The sequence below is a fragment of the Lissotriton helveticus genome, chromosome 6 (genome assembly GCF_964261635.1).
Source record: "Lissotriton helveticus chromosome 6, aLisHel1.1, whole genome shotgun sequence".
Lineage (NCBI taxonomy): Eukaryota > Metazoa > Chordata > Amphibia > Caudata > Salamandridae > Lissotriton > Lissotriton helveticus.
In genome coordinates this window covers 256,377,969-256,395,432 of record NC_136067.1, presented here as the reverse complement: position 1 = coordinate 256,395,432, position 17,464 = coordinate 256,377,969, and positions in this window count along the sequence as shown.

Genomic DNA, 17,464 nt, shown 5'->3' with positions numbered 1-17,464 from the left:
TCAATGTTTGAGATCTTTTCGTTGAAGAAGTGGGCGAAATTGTCGCAAAGATCTTTGGACGTTAGCATAGAAGAAGACAGTGGTTTGGACGTTTGTTGCCTGATGATGCTGTAAAGTTCCTTCGGTCTATTTTTGGCTTTGTCCAGAGCCTCGCGGAAGAAGCTGGATTTTTTGTTTTTGATGTGGTTGTTGTATTTCCTTCGGGCTGCTTTCAGTTGATCACGAAGGATGGCCGTTGGGTTGTTTCTCCACTTTCTTTCCTTGGCTCTTAGAGTTCTCCTTTCTGCGTTGAGGTCAGCGTTGAACCACGTTCTGGAAGGGATAACTCTGCTTCTTTTGAGCTTTAGTGGCGCAAGTTTGTCGAGTATGGACACTAGCTCGGAGTTGTAGCAGTCGATGAGCTCATTGGTGGAAAGGTGCGCTTTATTGGCCGGAAGAAGAGAGCTTAACTGATCATCCAGGATATCCAGGGGTATTTGAGAGAGGTTTCTTGTCCATTTGGGAGGGTTTTGGGGGGGTTTATGTGAGGTAATGGGGTGATTGATATGAAAGAGGATCATGTGGTGGTCTGACCAGTCGACGGGAAGGATGTGGTTGATCGTGATTGATTTCTTTTGTGAGATGATAGCATCCAGTGTGGCTCCTTTGTAATGAGTCTCCTCGGTGCAATGTTGTTGCAGGTTGTTATCATGAAGGAGGCTGGATAATGATTGGATTAGGGGATTGTGTGTCTCATTCCAGCGAAGATTCAGATCCCCAAGAATTAGGTTATTGGAGTCGCCGAGTGCGCCTTGTGCAATCAGGTCGGAAAGTTGTTCTCCAAAAGGGTTGTTTTTACCTGGGGGGTGGTAGAGCAGGTGACACCGTAGAGAGTCTTTGTCATTGGTCTTGATGATGGTGGATAGGCATTCGAATGTATCGTAGTCAAAAGAGGTGGTTTCCGAGATGTCCAGGCTGTCCTTGTGGATGATAGCCACCCCTCCTCCCCTATGCTCTATCCTGTCTTTCGTAATGAGGGAGAAGCCAGGTGGTACCAGCAAGTCAAGGCAGGGAGGGGATATCTTATTTAGCCAGGTCTCTGTGAGGAACGCAATGTCAATATCGTGAGTGAGGATGGCTTCAGCTAGTTCTGTTGCGTGCAGTGAGGCCGATCTACAGTTGATTAGCAAGCAATTGGAGAATTGCTTTAGAAATTGCACCTCAGTTATGCATATGAATTTAATCTTCATTTATTTTTTCAAAGAATCAAATGATTTGTTGTGCATCATAGTACAAAAGATCATACATAAAACAATCTCACAATATATATACAATGCTTCAAACAATTACGATTTTGACTATCAACATTTATACCATACACTTGGCCAATTAACATTCATTTCACATTCACCCAAACATACATCCTACACACAATGGTCCCAATGTCACAGATACCCACAAAGAAAATTCAAATAACCAAATACAATAATTTGTATTACTTCACCCTACTCTGAAGTCAATAACTTTCCTATTTACAATGCTAGATTTTAAGTGACCAGGGACCAGGTTGGTCGACGCGTTTCGAACCCCGACTGTTATAGGGTTCTCCCCAGGACCAACAACTTTTCTTCAGTCATCCAGAAAATGGTCAAGTTCTGTGTGTCCCAAACATCTTCCACACGTCATACAAAGAAATGGCCGTTCAAAACACGGGTCCAATTTGAAAGAGCAGCCGTGGGTCCGTATGCTCGACGGCTGCCCCCGTTGTTGGCAGCTGACGCTGAACTCTGTCTGTGTCTTTTTAACTGCGTTTCACTGTCTACTTCGCATCCATCGCGACACGCGGCATCGATTCATGTCTTCAAGATGTCTGTATAGTTATTCTTAGATGTTTTCTATGGTTGTGTTGCAGCGGCCGCTGCGCGAACTCTTAACTCACTCCTGTTGAGTCCCTTTTATAACGTCTTTGTTGTCATAAACCTATGTAGAGAAACAAAACAACTGTTAGCCCTTCCTTTTTTATATAAAAAATATATTTTATATCGGTTGTGTGTCCATACTTTGGATTCAATACAGCACGATCTCACTCTATATGATTATAAATTCATAGCCATCATGATCTATCAACTTGACCATGTAGTTAGCCTTTTTAAGGAAAGACACATATGTAGTCCCATATTATGCTGCACAAACGGCTCGCCATTGATACCAAAAGTTGCAGACAATTCCCTCGCTAAATGTGCAAATGCGAAACCCATTCCTCATCCAGCTCTTATATTCCTTTGCAATCCATGCCGATTGTAAAACATGCTAGAACTCGGGCTCCTTTGTCTACAAAATCATGCTCGGGTCAGGAAAATAAGCACCTGTCTCAAATGCTCACCAGCTCAAATTATCTTACCGCATGTAGTGGAGGATGAGCGTTGTCTCATTCCTGTCCTGGTGTGCGATTTAACCGGACAACCCGCAGCCAGGAAGTTGGGTCGCTTCCGTGTTAAGTGTCACATGATCACCTACGTTTCAGAGGCGCCATCTTGAACTAGTGTGCTTGGCACTCGAACGCCCCGTAAGCATTAACATTTCATATATTGCTCCCTACATAGAGGTGCATTTGCCTCATCTAGTTTAGAATGCTTACGGCAAGGATGACTGGGGAACTTCCCAGAGGATGAATTATATTGATGACCTGGCACCGACATATCGTGCATAACATAATGTACATCCCCAGACTGGGATTTACAATAGGAAGGGCACAGTAATTCAAAAATATATATATTTTTTTAAAACGATAGAAATGGCAAAAAGGTTTAACTGTAATCTTACAGGCTTATATACCAGGCATTTATAACTGCCTCCATAGACAGAAAGGAACCTTTCTTGTATTCTAAGTCCCATATCACACCATGATATTTACAAGACTTTTTTCACAAGTTTTATCACTGTCTCTGGTTCTAAAGAGCTGTAATATAAAAAAAAGTGTCACAACATGGAGGAACCAGACTCCAGATACAGTTCTTAGTTCAGTTGTTCATCCGCTGATCTTATTCCACTCAATGTAGTCGTTCAGCCCAATCTGATCAGCCTTTTCCATGAAAATCCAGCATGCCTCCCTATTGGCTAGAGTTCTCTCAATGTTGCAAGCCTCACCTACCACTCTTTCTAACACAAGCCAAGTCAATGTTGTAGTGTCATGGTTCTGTTCTTTAAAGTGTTGTACCAGCCTTGTAGTGAGTTTGCTTGCTCTTATCGTGCTCCTGAATCCGAATTTTGATCTTGCGAGACGTGAGGCCTATATAATGGAACCCACATTGACAAGTCAAACGGTAGATTACATTCACTGTATTACAATTGCTGAACTTCATCAAGTGCCAAACTTTCCCGTTCAGCAACCGAATACTGTTTATCTTCTCAGTTAAGTCACATACTGAACACGTCCCACATGGATAATTTCCAGGGGGAATTGATGACTCTTTGGGGCGTGATTTTGAACGAGTATGAACCAGTTTGTCTTTTAAATTACAAGCCCTTCTAAACGTGAACCTCGGTTGTGGCATCTTAAAATCTGTTGTGGACAATAAAGACCAGTTTTTTTCGGATGGCCTGGCGGATTTTGGTCGCCAATGGATCATAAGTCATGACAACCGGCAGGCAATCACTACTTGATCTTGAATTTTTCTCAGGTAAAGCACTCCCAGGTGTATTCAGTGCTCTTTCTCCCTCGCATCGTCCCTCTGCACCAATTTGTCGCTTAACCCCTCTGGTTTCTGTATGTAGGCGCTTTTAGTGGAGCAGTTCCTGCGATACCACAGGAACTGTCCCACGGGCAAATTATCTTGTAAAGCCCTGGGGTGAAATGACTGATAGTGAAGAAGTGAATTCCTGTCTGTAGCTTTCTGATGTACAGTGGTACAAAGTTTGTCATTAATTACCACAATATCCAAATCCAGATACACTGCATTCTGGTTACTGAATGTTCAAGTAAACCTAAGGCTTGTGTCCAGACTGTTAAGCCAGTTCAAATCAAGTAGCCCACTTTCTGTTCCAGACCAGATATAGAACATATCGACTATATATCTCTTCCAGAGGTGAATATTCCTCTGGAAGGGATTCGACGGATGCTAGGTACAGTTGTCCTCAAACTGCCCCACATAAATGCAGACCAGGCTGGGCGCAATGGTTGCGCCCATTGATGTTCCTGGTACTTGTAGGAAAAGGTCATTTTTGTAACTGAAATAGTTACGTGTCAAAGCCATTTCGATTCACTGTAACACAAGTGACTGCAGGGTGTCATAAAACCACTCCTGCTCCCCAAGCGCCCGCGCTGCTGCCACCAACGTGGCATTTTGGGTTATGCAAGTATAAAGTGACTCGATGTCAATGGTGACAATAAACTCACATGTGGAATCAAACTGTAAATCCTTTAAAATATTGAGGATGTCCATCGTATCCTGAACATAAGAGGGTTGTTTTAATACCGATTCCCTCAAGAAAAAATTGGCAAATTGTGATAATGGTTTAAGGACCGATTGAACACCCGTAACTATAGGGTGGCCCAGTGGTGGCCGTTGAGTCTGATGTATTTTTGGCAGTATGTAAAATGCCGGGGTTCTCGGTTTAGGATTCGCTAAGAATTCCACCTCTTTCACAGTGATCCACTTCTCCTTTGCTTCTCCCACCAAACCTTTAATGATCTCCTGAAGTTGTTCAACTGGATCTCGGGGTAGTGGCCGATAGTTCTCACATACCCCCAATAGTATCATCACTTAGGTCTCATAATCAGTTGTATTCATAACAACTACCGCCCCACCTTTATCCATGGATTTTATGGTAATAGACTGATTATCTTGCAAACTCTCGATTGCCTGCCACTCATCACGGCTCATGCTGTTAAAAGCCTGATGCTTCTCTATCTGTTCCAATGCAGTGATCTCCTCAAGTACTTTTTGCTTAAATACTAGTACCTCCGGGCCTACTGAGGAATTAGGGGGCAGAACTGTGAGGGTCGATGCCAGTTAGTACTAAATAGTGAAGGGGGATGCATACTCTTATTAGCAAAACATTTCCATAACTTGATTTTCCTCATGATCTCATGAAATTCGATTCTGCACTTGAAAGAATCATGTCGCTGGGTGGGGATGTACCCGAAACCCTTGTTAAACACCCATAGTTTACTCGGTGTTAAACAATGGTCAGATAGATTGACCACTATGCTGTTTATAGCTGGTTCCCTCCCCGACTGCGGGTTATTCGTAGTGAATATGTTTGCCATGATTGGTCCTGATTCTATCGTTGTGCGTCCTCTACCTCTCTGGCCTCCCCCTCTGTTGCCCCTCTGATTCTGACCTAAAAAGATCGTAGTAGAGCTCCCAGATCTTCGTTGGACTTGTCCTGATGGTTAAATCTCACTCTATTTGGGTTAGTTGACTGTGCCCCTACTTCGTCTTCTTCACTAGAAGTGTTATCAAACGTCCAATTTTGTGGAGTACGCCTGGCCTGTTGACGCCCACCCTGTGCCTGACTTGTATACTGTCTCTGTTCGTCTCCCTGCTGATAATTTTTGTATTCTACATAGGGAAAGGCCCATTCATGGAAAAACTGTTCTAAATTGTGTTTCAGGCCTTTTATCTTTTGATTCACCATATTATTTTTGTAATCAGCAAGTATCACACTATTTTTGGGATAAGATATTACATGTTGGCTTAATGTATCGTTACTGGGGGAGTTCCTAATCCTGAGAATAAAACTATGGAATTGATAATTTTAGGATTATGTGTATGGTTAGTAATGATTGTCTATTTCTACATAGGTATTTGTCTGAAGATTTCAAAAGGAGAGGCACATTATATTTGTCTTGATAAAGGTGGCCATTACTCTTTGAACATCACCGAAATGCGTCGACAGTTGGGATAAACTAAATCTACTGTACCGACCAGCCATTGTGCCAAAAATACTTGGACTGCATTTATATCTGGCACTTGAGTTTTGGCAAAAACAAAGGAAGGAGTATCCACTATGATTTTGAAGAACAGACGTATCTGGAGGATCGGTTCTTGGCAAAAAGAAGGAAATTCATCCTTTTGATAGAAACCCCTCACTCACCACCTAGTGGTGACATGCTTCATCATCGGGGTCCACCTCGGCGTCCTAGCGACACCAAGGTGTGCTACAACACCTGGACTACAGTGGAGCGGGTTGTGGCTGTAGGTGCAAAAAAAAAAAAAAATGTTAAAAAATTGTCCTGGTTGTACTCAGAAAAAGTAGTTTTATTTTTAGAGCAACTGAACAATGTTTTAAAATTAATACTGGCGAGATCCTGGTAGGGAGGGTTACGACCCAGGGATCTCTATATGTGTTGAGTGGTCAACATGTTTCTACCATAAGGGCTATTGCCCGGTATTCGTCAGGACCAGAAAAAACAGGTGGACAGGGGGTGCGTGCTCCCTAAAAAGCACACCCGTCCTTGATCCCCTGTGTGCCTACTGGCAAAAATTGCCAGTGGTGAGTGCCGCTCAATAAAATAAGTGAGCTGGCCGGTAAAAAAGAGACTCAAATATGAGTGCTCTGGGCTTCAACGGGCAGGGCGTAGGGTCAATGCCTGTATAATAACAGTTTAGTTTCAGGCAGGTAAGATCAGAGTCGACCTACTCCTCGCGTCCACTGCTCGACTAGGTTTCTATCAAAAGGATGAATTTCCTTCTTTTTGCCAAGAACCGATCCTCCAGATACGTCTGTTCTTCAAAATCATAGTGGATACTCCTTCCTTTGTTTTTGCCATATCTCCTCCCTGGGGAATAGGAGAAGTCTCTAGTTCACTTTTGGGTGAACGAACTCCCTTACTCTCTCTTTTGTTTGGAACACTTGAGTTTTTTTACCTGAATTAGTTCACAAACTACTACTAAGTGTATTGCCGTATTTGTTGTCTATCTCTCTCTTCTTCTGTTATATTTTCCTTTTCGTAAATATTTCTCAATAGTTTTTATATACATTGACATGGTGCACAGATTATTTGCAGGATTTACATATGTGATTTAGTATTTGTATTGAATTGATATGCTGTTTAAGTAATATATAAAATTGAGCAATGATATATTTTTTTTAATGATATGTAAATCTATGAATTCCATATGATGATTCATTTTTAATGGTTTTAGCGTCTTTTAATAAAATCCAGGAGGTATTCCCTCACTATCCAGTGGTTGTCTTGTGGCATTGCAAATATGGGCACATGGGCTTTGTGTATATTTGATATGAATGGTTTGTGGTATACTTGAGATGAATGGTTGAAAAATTATTTTCATTTGGTTACCAAAGGGAATTTATATTCTTCTTTGACTAAGATACGCCCTGTCCCTTTGTTAAGTGTGGCCTCTCTCTCTTTATTGGTTTTAAGTCAGACACAATAGGTTTTGAGTATCTTTTCATATGCTCATCTAGAAACGGAAACCATAACTTTTGTTTCAGCAGATATTTTGTTGCCACAGTACATCAGTGACTTCATTAGCCAGCTTTAGGTGAGAAATCTGGATAAAAAGTTGCATATTGATGGTCTTTTGTAGACTTGTCCATGATGCAGAATAGTATCATTTTAAAAATCATACATTTAAAGGTTTTAAGTCCTAGGTTTCCCCTTAAACTCTTGTATGGTATGATGCAGAGTAGAGTGTCCAGCAGGACATCAAAGCCTTGGAGTTTCCAAAAATTGGGAACAGTGCTTTTTGATCAACAGCAACAGTGAATTCTAAAACATGAAAGTGTTCACAAGCTATTATCACAGCCAGATTTATTGTCTTGGCTTGAGAGTTAGCCTTTCCTGTTCCTGATAGGCTTATACAGGCGTACACAACTTTTTCGGTGAGTCAGTGCCTAGTTCATATTGAGCAAATGTAGTTCCCAAACCTGTGGCTTTGAAAACCATAGCGATTTCAGATTGCAAAGAAGGGTTAAAGTAAAACTTGTACCTTGCTACAGTGATGCAATTCTTAGTAGCATCAAATGCTGCCTTATATTCCTGAGACTAGACATAGACATCACCCTTAATCACAAGGTGCTTGAGAGGGGTGCTGATCAAGGCAAAGTTCAAGATGTATCTGGCACAGTTGTTGGTCATGAATAGCATCAAGCGAAGTTATACAATATTTGTGGGTGATGGTGTTGAGGTGAGGACTTCTGGCTTATCATTATATGGTCACATGGGAGAACATTAGTTCTAGAATTTCAATGATCACTTGCCAAGCCACACTTCTCTATGTTTTTGGTAAGATTTACCCCTGCAAAAAGCACCACATACTTTAATGAGTGTTTCTTCATGTGCTTTGTTGGTTTTACTGGGCACAATGATGACATACTTGTAGTGTAGACAATCTGGAATGCATTGAAATATCTTCTGTATTTCTTCCTGAAAACTTCCGCTTTGGAGAATACACCAAAGCTTCGACATTTGTGTTGTTACATCTCCACATGTTTGTAGCAAAGGTGGTGACATTTCCCAATGATTCTTCAGGTCCAGTAGATGTTATCATTTGTTAAGGTCGAGATTAGACAAGACAGGAGCCTCATTGAGCTGACATGTCTCTCAAGTTCTCAAGTTTAGATCATTTATTAATACCTCTGCTGAGATCAACAAAACAAGATAAAACACATAAAGTCATCTCTGACATACATTATCAGTAATAATTTAGAAAAGGTTCAAGAAGGAAATAAAAGAATGAATAAACATTTAACTAATCACTGATAATATATGCCGGTGATGATTTTATGTGTTTTATCTAGTTTTGTTGATCCCAGCAAGAGTCCTTATCAATAAACTAAAGTTGATGACCTGACGTCTCTCCCTGAATTGCCTTGTTTATCTGTCTCTTGTAGATACTGATTTTGATTTGTTAGCCTTACTGTCTCTTAGGTACTGGAACATTAGGGAAAACCCACACACCTTACATATAATAGAGCAGATTCTTAATTCATAAATGACTATTTATTGGCATGAATGATTTGCAATTACAAACAACTAGAGAGTGAGGAAATTGAATGGGACTATGTCCTCTTACCCAAAATTATGCAATAAACAACATGGACAAATCCCTAGAAGGTTATAGTCGTAGTTGATGACCTGTACCCTTTTTGAGGGGGAGCACAGACAACCAGTGGCGAGCTGTGCTATTGATGGAGTGGTTCCGTCACGCCGCGGGCGCTCCGCCCACGCTGCATCAATTCTGCGCCCGCACGGCTGAATTGGTGAGCGGGCGGGGCCATGACGGAACCACTCCGTCATTAGCACAGCGCGCCCGTGGCTCGTGACGGAGTGGTTCCGTCATGAGCACGGAACGGGTTAAAACTCATTACAAGGGCATTTCTTAGAGACATTTATATCATTTAATCACATCTCACATAGCACTTCGCACTATCACAAAAACCTTCTCCGCTGTAAATCAGACGTTGAAGCACAGCTGGATTGCATTCGGCATTTCAGCTAGGACCCCAATGATGAAGCATGCCACCTACTAGGTAGGTGGGTGAGGGGTCTTCTAAAACAACCACTGGTTGTCTGTGCTCCCCCTCAAAAAGCGTACAGGTCATCAACTATGACTAACCCTCTAGGGATTTGTCCATGTTGTTTATTGCATAATTTTGGGGAAGAGGACATAGTCCCATTCAATTTCCGTACTCTCTAGTTGTTTACAGTTGATACAACAGCGCACAGCTGTGAGAGCTTTTGTTTTCATCTGTTTTTTGGTCTGACACACAGTAACCACAGAGCATTCCCCGTGAAACAACTTGAAATATGGCAGAAAACCCTGGACTTACCTTTTCCTGACGAAGACGTTAACAACATCTTATCAGCATCACCTCTCATGGCGGATTTCAATGTTGCTGAAACAATTGCACAACGTGAAGATTGAGAAATTCTCATTGAAAAAAAGAAAAACCCGCATCAGAACCATTCTACATGGAGTAATATTAACAGAATATCTACGCTGTAATACAGCCTCAAAAGGATTGATAGTCACTAATGCACCTCGCATATTCTTAGACAATACGCATTCTGCAAAGACTGGGCACAGATCGCCTGGCATCGTACCAGGGACAATGATCCAGGCAGCTAAAAGACTATCGGACGCCATCCTCATAGACATTCAAGCTACATAAAGCCATTTTAAGACCACACTGACGTCTTTCAAAAAAGACTGGATGAAGTCAATAAAGAAATGGCGGAAGACAAAGAAGATCTGACTCAGTCCAAAATCCATCAATTTCAGCAGAAGGATTTAAAGAAATTTTCTTTTGGCAAAACCTACCCCTATTCAGATGCAGATCATAAAGCCACAACCCGTACCGCTCACTCTACATCCTCTGATGACAACTCTTTCGTTAGCAGTGGGTCAAGCAATGGACATTACTGAAATAGACAAAGAGGTAGAGGCCAAAACACCAACTGGCAACCACCATGGCCAAATACACCCCAAGGTGGCCAAATCAACTATCACGGCCCATACCCTCCAATGCCCCCACAATGGCCCCACAGATGATGAGCGGCTGGAACACTCCATTTGCCCAGCCGCCAATACAATTTGGGAAACCCAACCAAAGGTTTAATTTTTTAGGAGCAGGCCGCAGAGGACGAGGGAGAAGACAACGACGAAACCAAGTGCACAGGGAAGAGGACAAGAACCCAGGCGCGCACACCCGCAGCAAATCCAGGGATCAGCAAGTGGGACCCAGCACAAACAGGTTCTATTTTTTTTTTTAAAGTTTTTTATTGAAGTCCTTTAGTAACAAAATACTCATAATAAACATACAAATTTTGTCATGTACCATATCCGATGACATAGTCAGCCTAAACATACAAACAACAGTTATCGTTCACTTTCATCTACTTATATAAAATAATATCTTATATACAATTAATCGAAATAAGATCCCCAGATTTTTTCTAATTTTCTTATCCCCCCTATCCTCATAGCATAAATTTGTTCGCTTTTCCTAACTCTTTTTATTTTCTGCAACCATTCCTGCAACGATGGAATCTGCTCTGACCGCCAATTCTGCAATCGCAAAGATCTAGCCACTGCCATTGCGATGTACACTAATTTAGCCATCTGGTCAGAAAGCATAAGGTCCGGATCAAAACCATACAACATTAATTTTACATTCAAGAAGATCATAATCTTATAATAAGTTTGAAGAAATGCGAAGATTTCAACCCAGAATACCTTAATTTTAGAACAATAGACCATAATATGTGACCAGATGGCCTGCGCATGTTTTAAACATCTGAAGCAGTTAGGTGAAGTATTAGTGTACATTTTAGCAATAACCGCAGGTGTACAGTACAGCAGCCATTTACTAAAAAATAAAATTCTGCGCCAGTTGGCTCCCCTTAATGCACTAAAATTAAATTTATTAATGGTTTTCCAAGTATTCAGGGATAACACATGGTCTTCTTGATCATGCCATTTTCTATTGCCTTTGAACTTAATTCCCCCTTTCTACTCTGAGCCAGACAGCGTTTCCATTCCCCGGGTTTCCTTAACTGCTTCTCCACAAAGAGGTCATTAGTTAATTGGTGAGGCTGACTAATCTGTGAGTGGTCCAATTGGCTCAAAGTTTTATAAATCAAATTATAAGAACCTATCAACAGAAAATTCCCTTGGATTAGACCTGCCATCTCTGTCCGGGTTATCCATAATCCATTTCTTAAAAAATCCATAATTTTAATAAATCCCACCGCACCCACTTTTCAACTGTCTCCGGCCCTATTTCAATCCCCATGAACGAAAATGCACTAATCAGGGGAGTTGTTAAATTAAAGATAGGAAGAGGATATCTTTTAAGCATGGCGCAGCGTTTCTTAAAAATCCAGGTCAATGTCTTATAGCGGACAAATTTGGGCGATTTAAGTACATGAAGGGGGGAGGGTATCTGAATTTCAAGGCAAATTAAATCAAAAAAGAAATTTATAAATAGATTCTGGCCGAGAGTTTGGTTTTTGAATCTTGCTAGATACTGTGCAAAGTATGCGTTGTAATAGTCCCTAAGATTTGGTAGAGAGAGGCCTCCTTGATCTATATCCTCATAAAGAGTTCCCATTGCGATTCGAAGTGTCTTTTTAGCCCAGACAAAAGCTGAGAACAAAGATTCTGCTTTAGAAAAGAAAACGCCAGGCAGGAAACAAGAAATGGTAGAAAACAAAAAATTGAATAAAGGAAGGACGGACATTTTTATCAACGCAACCCTACCAAGAATAGACAGTGGCAATGAATTCCACTGTGTAAACATTGTACGAATTTTCTGAAGAAGGGGATCGAAATTAAGTATGTACAGATCTTTGACTGAGGCTGAGAAAAGAACTCCAAGATATCTTTTAGGTTTATTATTAATACAGCAGCCTATGTCCGGATGGAGTTCTGGGTCTATACCTCCGCATTCCAAAATTTCTATTTTCTTTTTATTGATCCGATATCCCCCCAGAGCCTCAAATTCTTCAAAAATCTGAAGAGCCTGAACTTGAGATTGCATATCAGATTTAATTAACAACATGATGTCCGCATATAGCTTAATCTTGGCCATGGAGATAACAGGCGGAAAAATATTCATGCAATTCCGAATTGCAACTGCCAATGGTTCAATAAAAAAAAGCGGAAAGAACGGGTGATAATGGGCATCCTTGCCTCGTTCCCCGCTTAACTGCCACCGATCCCACCATAACTGTATTTATAATGACGTTGGCTTTGGCACCCATATAGAGATTCCGAATTAAGTGTATTAATTTTCCTGGGATCCCAAAATACTGCAAAATAATAACAAATGTCGTCCAAACCACCAAATCAAAAGCTTTTTCAGCGTCTAATAACAAAATTAATGCTGGGACCCTCCGTGTCTCAAAATAATCTAAGGCCTCAATCAAATAATGTGTATTAGTTATCAGTTGTCGACCAGCATCAAATCTGTTGATATTAAATTAAAACGCGTTGATAACAGTTTTGTAGTAATTTTGTAATCGGAGTTTAATAATGTAATATGTCTAAAATACTCGCCAGGCAGCCCGTCGGGGCCACAAGCCTTGCCATTAGGAACGTCTTTCACTACCAGCTCAATTTCCTCCATAGAAAATGGACTCGCCATTATTGATTGTTCTTTTGGAGGGAGTGTAGGCAGTGCACGTTTCTCTAAACAATTGATTAATTTTTGATGATCTATATTCTGCTGCTGACTGTAAATATTATTATAATGAGAAAGCATTATCTTCCCACTCTCGATCGAATCTGATGTCTCAGTATGAGTCACTGGGCATTGTAAACCATGAATTAAATTTGCAGCAGCTTGTTCTCTAGCCTGCCAGGCCAAAAATTTCCCTGTAAAGTTACTCTCTTTATACATTTTTTGTGATTGCCTACAAAAAATCTCTTCACTCTGAGCAAAAAACATTGCACTAAGTTCCCGCTTAGCTTCATTTAATTGTATTTGAATGCTTCCGGAGGGATTTTGCTGCCTTAGGTCAGTTAACACCTGTATTCTTTGTTGCAGCGAGTTCCTGATAGACCTGGCGGCAGACAACTCTGCTGCGTCTTTCCCTATAACTATGCCACGAATAAAAGCCTTCAAAGAATCCCAGACCATATTAAGCGGGGCTGTTTCAATGTTACGAGCAATTAAATCTGTAATCTCTAATTTTAATGATGCTACCCAGATTTCATCATGCAAATATGTTTTACTAGCAGCCCGTCCCGACGTTGTCCGGGAGCAATTAGGCTTCAGGGCTCGTGGGTCCCCTGGAGCCTTCCTCCATATATTGCAGTATTATACCTCTATGTTTACTTTGTACGCTTTTGTAACCTGCACACGTCACTTTTTCCTCCTGTAATGCAGTATTATACCTCTGTTTACTTTGTACGCTTTTGTAACCTGCACACATCACGTTTTCCTCCTGTAATGCACCGTTTGGCTCACTTTTGTAATGCACCGTTTACTTCCTCCTGTATTTTGTTGGCTCACGATTGTAATTTTTGCTTGATTTAATGTAACGTTTGCTTACTTTGTACGCTTTTGTAACCTGCACACGTCACTTTTTCCTCCTGTAATGCACCGTTTGGCTCACTTTTGTAATGCACCGTTTGCTTCCTCTTGTATTTTGTTGGCTCACGATTGTCATTTTTGCTTCATTTAATGTAACATTTCCTTTTGTATTTTGCCGCCGCTCACTGCTCCTAAATAAATAAATAAAAAACCTACCTGATCCGCCGCTCACCGCTCCTCCCCGCCTGTTCGCCGCTCCTCACCGCCTGTCCGCCGCTTCTCACCGCCTGTCCGCCGCTCCTCACCGCCTGTCCGCCGCTCCTCACCGCCTGTCCGCCGCTCCTCACCGCCTGTCCGCCGCTCCTCACTGCCTGTCCACCGCTCCTCACCGCCTGTCCGCCGCTCCTCACCGCTCCTCCTCGCCTGTGCGCCGCTCCTCCACGCACTCCTAACGTCAGCACGCACGTCGCGGCCGGCGCTTCTTCCAAGGGACTACTTTTTTTTTTGGGTACATTTTTGAAATTACGTATATATTTATTACGTTTATATAGCCTATGTCCATCTGCACACCCTGACGATTACAACGATGTATCGGGTGTGTGGATTGGCGCTGTGGTTCCCGAGTTTACCCGCCTCAAAGGTTCAAAGTTCTTCCTTTATAATAGTAGTATAGATTAAACACCCAGCGCTTGGAAGATTTCAAGTTTTCTCCCAAAGTGAACTCCACAACTAACATTGCGTGGTCAGAGAACCCATTATGTAGAGTTCTCTGATGGCAAAAATTAAGTTGTCTTGAAGCAAGAAAGAGGTCGATATGGGAGGAAGACTTAAATCTCCCTGACCAACAAGTGAACTCTTTTTTTAATGGGTTTTGCAATCGCTTGGGTCACAAAGGTCAAGCGTTTTTATATAATTAAAGATAGATTTCAATGTTTTAGGTTTGGGCTGCTTTCTTGAATGAGTAGTAGTATCCAGTTTAAGATTCATGAGTATATTGAAGTCACCTCCAATAACAATATCTCCTGGTACCATCAGTAAGGATTGGAACAGATCCTCATAAATTCCGGAGTTGTCATCAACTGGGGCATAGAAACTTACAAAGGTGATAGGTCTCTGTCTATTTTTGATTTTACAAGTAACCCAACACCAACGCCCCGAACCACCCTCTTCTGTTTGTATAATTTCAGGATACATGCTCTTATTTAAAAAGAACGCAACCCCGCGCTGAGACTCAGTAAACGAAGAGAAACCTCTGTGTGAAGCCCATGATTTAAACATTGAGAGCCCTTCAACTATTGTGGCCGGGATATGTGTCTCTTGTAACAATATTACAGCGGGATTTTCAGTCTTGATCCACAATTCTATAGCTCGCATTTTCTTTCTTATTATTTAAACCGTTAACATTAAAAGAGATTATTTTCAGCCCTACCCCCATAGATCTTCAATATTATTTAACTTTAGCATGGGCATTGCACATTTTCTGTCTATTCGCAAAGTCTATTATCTGTTGCAAAAAACCAAAACCAAAACCAAAAATAAACATCAGCCAGAAATTAATCAACCAAAATAGCACTAAGGACTTCATTTTCCCATTTCCTTTTCTCCCGCACCACCCATGAACCCAACCACTGAACCTCGAAAGCCCCCACCGACCTGTGGTCCTTCTCCTACTCTTACTTCCCTCCCCCACGCTATCCACAGAGCCCTATCCCCTAACATTGATGTGTCGTGGTATTACACCCCTTAATCCCGAGGGCCTTGCCCCTCACCTCTCCTCCCCCCATACTCCACGCGGTGCCTGCCGCTTTGTGCATGTAAATGTAGAACATGCATTTTTAACCTTGCGGCGGGTGCTGCTTCAAGCAGCACCCGCCGCAAGGTTAAAGATATGGGATGTGACCGCCAGGGTGGCAGTCACTGTCATGTCTCGGGACTCCCCTACACTGTCCCTTTAAGACACATGACATTTAAGGAACCAGGAAACAGGGAACGACGCTTCACGTTCTAGCGTCAAGCTTCCCTTGTTTCCGGTTCCGTCTATTCCCTGTTGCCTGACCTAGCAGTTCCTGGTTGACTCTTCCTGTTTTGTTGCTGGTTGAGCGTATGCGTCCCCTGCATCCTCCTATCTCGGGAGACGCTTACGCATTTTTGTTCGGCAGTGTTCCGCTGCCTCAGGCGTACCTTGTAAACGCCTATCCTCCTCTCCCCCTTTCCGTGTGCCTCGCCCGGCGGCCGGGCTTAGCTCCGCCATCCGGCCGGGCACAGCATTATCCTGTGCTGTGAGAGAGCCTGTTCACAGCGCCAGAGAGAACCTTCTTGACTTCCACTGGTCGTGTGTTCCACCCGGCGGCCGGGCTTTGCTCCGCCATCCGGTGGGACTAACTTCAGAGGGTTCTTCCTTAATTGTCCGCAGGTTGCATTCTCCACCCGGCGGCCGGGCTTCGCTCCGCCATCCGGTGGGATAAGTTTTCCCTATTGATTTTCATTTACTTGTGTACTGCACCCGGCGGCCGGGCTTGGCTCCGCTGTCCGGTGTCAGTGCATTCCCCTGTTATTATTTTCTTAGTTAGTCAGTTAGGTTGCTCCCTCACTATTTTCCTGGCCCTATCCTGTTTCCACATTTTCCATCACGTTCCCTGTTTCCAGAACATCCGCCATTAACGCTGAGATTATACTGGAAACCCTCTTTCCTTGGTATTTGGTGGCACTCTTGCGTGGATCAGGGTGGGTGCATATTCCACACTACAAAGAATCGCGGTAAGAGCGCACATGCGCTACCAATCTTTTTTCAGTACTATAGATACATGTGTATGGATTATATATGTTCCGCTTTGGTTCTCCTAGATGGTGATACACTGCTTAAGACACCTCCAGAAGTGTTGGGCGGAAAGTTCATTATATGCCACACAGTAGTGAAAGTGTCTTCGAAGGCTGGTCCATTATAGTTGAAGTAAGAAGGGAGTTATATAGGCCGTTATTGTACCTTACACCATCTCACCTGCAAGTGCTCAACAGCCTATTGTGTCATCCCTATTATAGCTCCAGACGCTGTGCCATTGTCTTCACCTTCACATGTTAACTCCGCTACATAATAAGAACCTGGGGTACGTGATATGGTTGTGTATTTGTACATTGGTATATTCTAGTTATTGGATTAGAGCTAGAGTTGTTGACTTCCTCTTGTCATTACAGTCTACCTGTTTGTTCCGGTTCCTTTCATTGAAGCACCATCGCATTCACTACTGGAGAGTACCATCAATCATCATTGTCTTCCCCCATCTTTCCTTGTTTTGTTTACCTGTTTTCCCCTGGCGTGTCTCTCGTACTCTAGTGCTTGATAGAGTCGGAAGACCGTAGGGGAAGGCTGCGGATTACTCTTCGGATTCCTGACGCTCCTGTGGAACCAGCCTGCAATCCTTACAGTCACATCCTAATTGCACCGGAGGGACCGCCGCTGCCCCTGCGGACGGTCCCT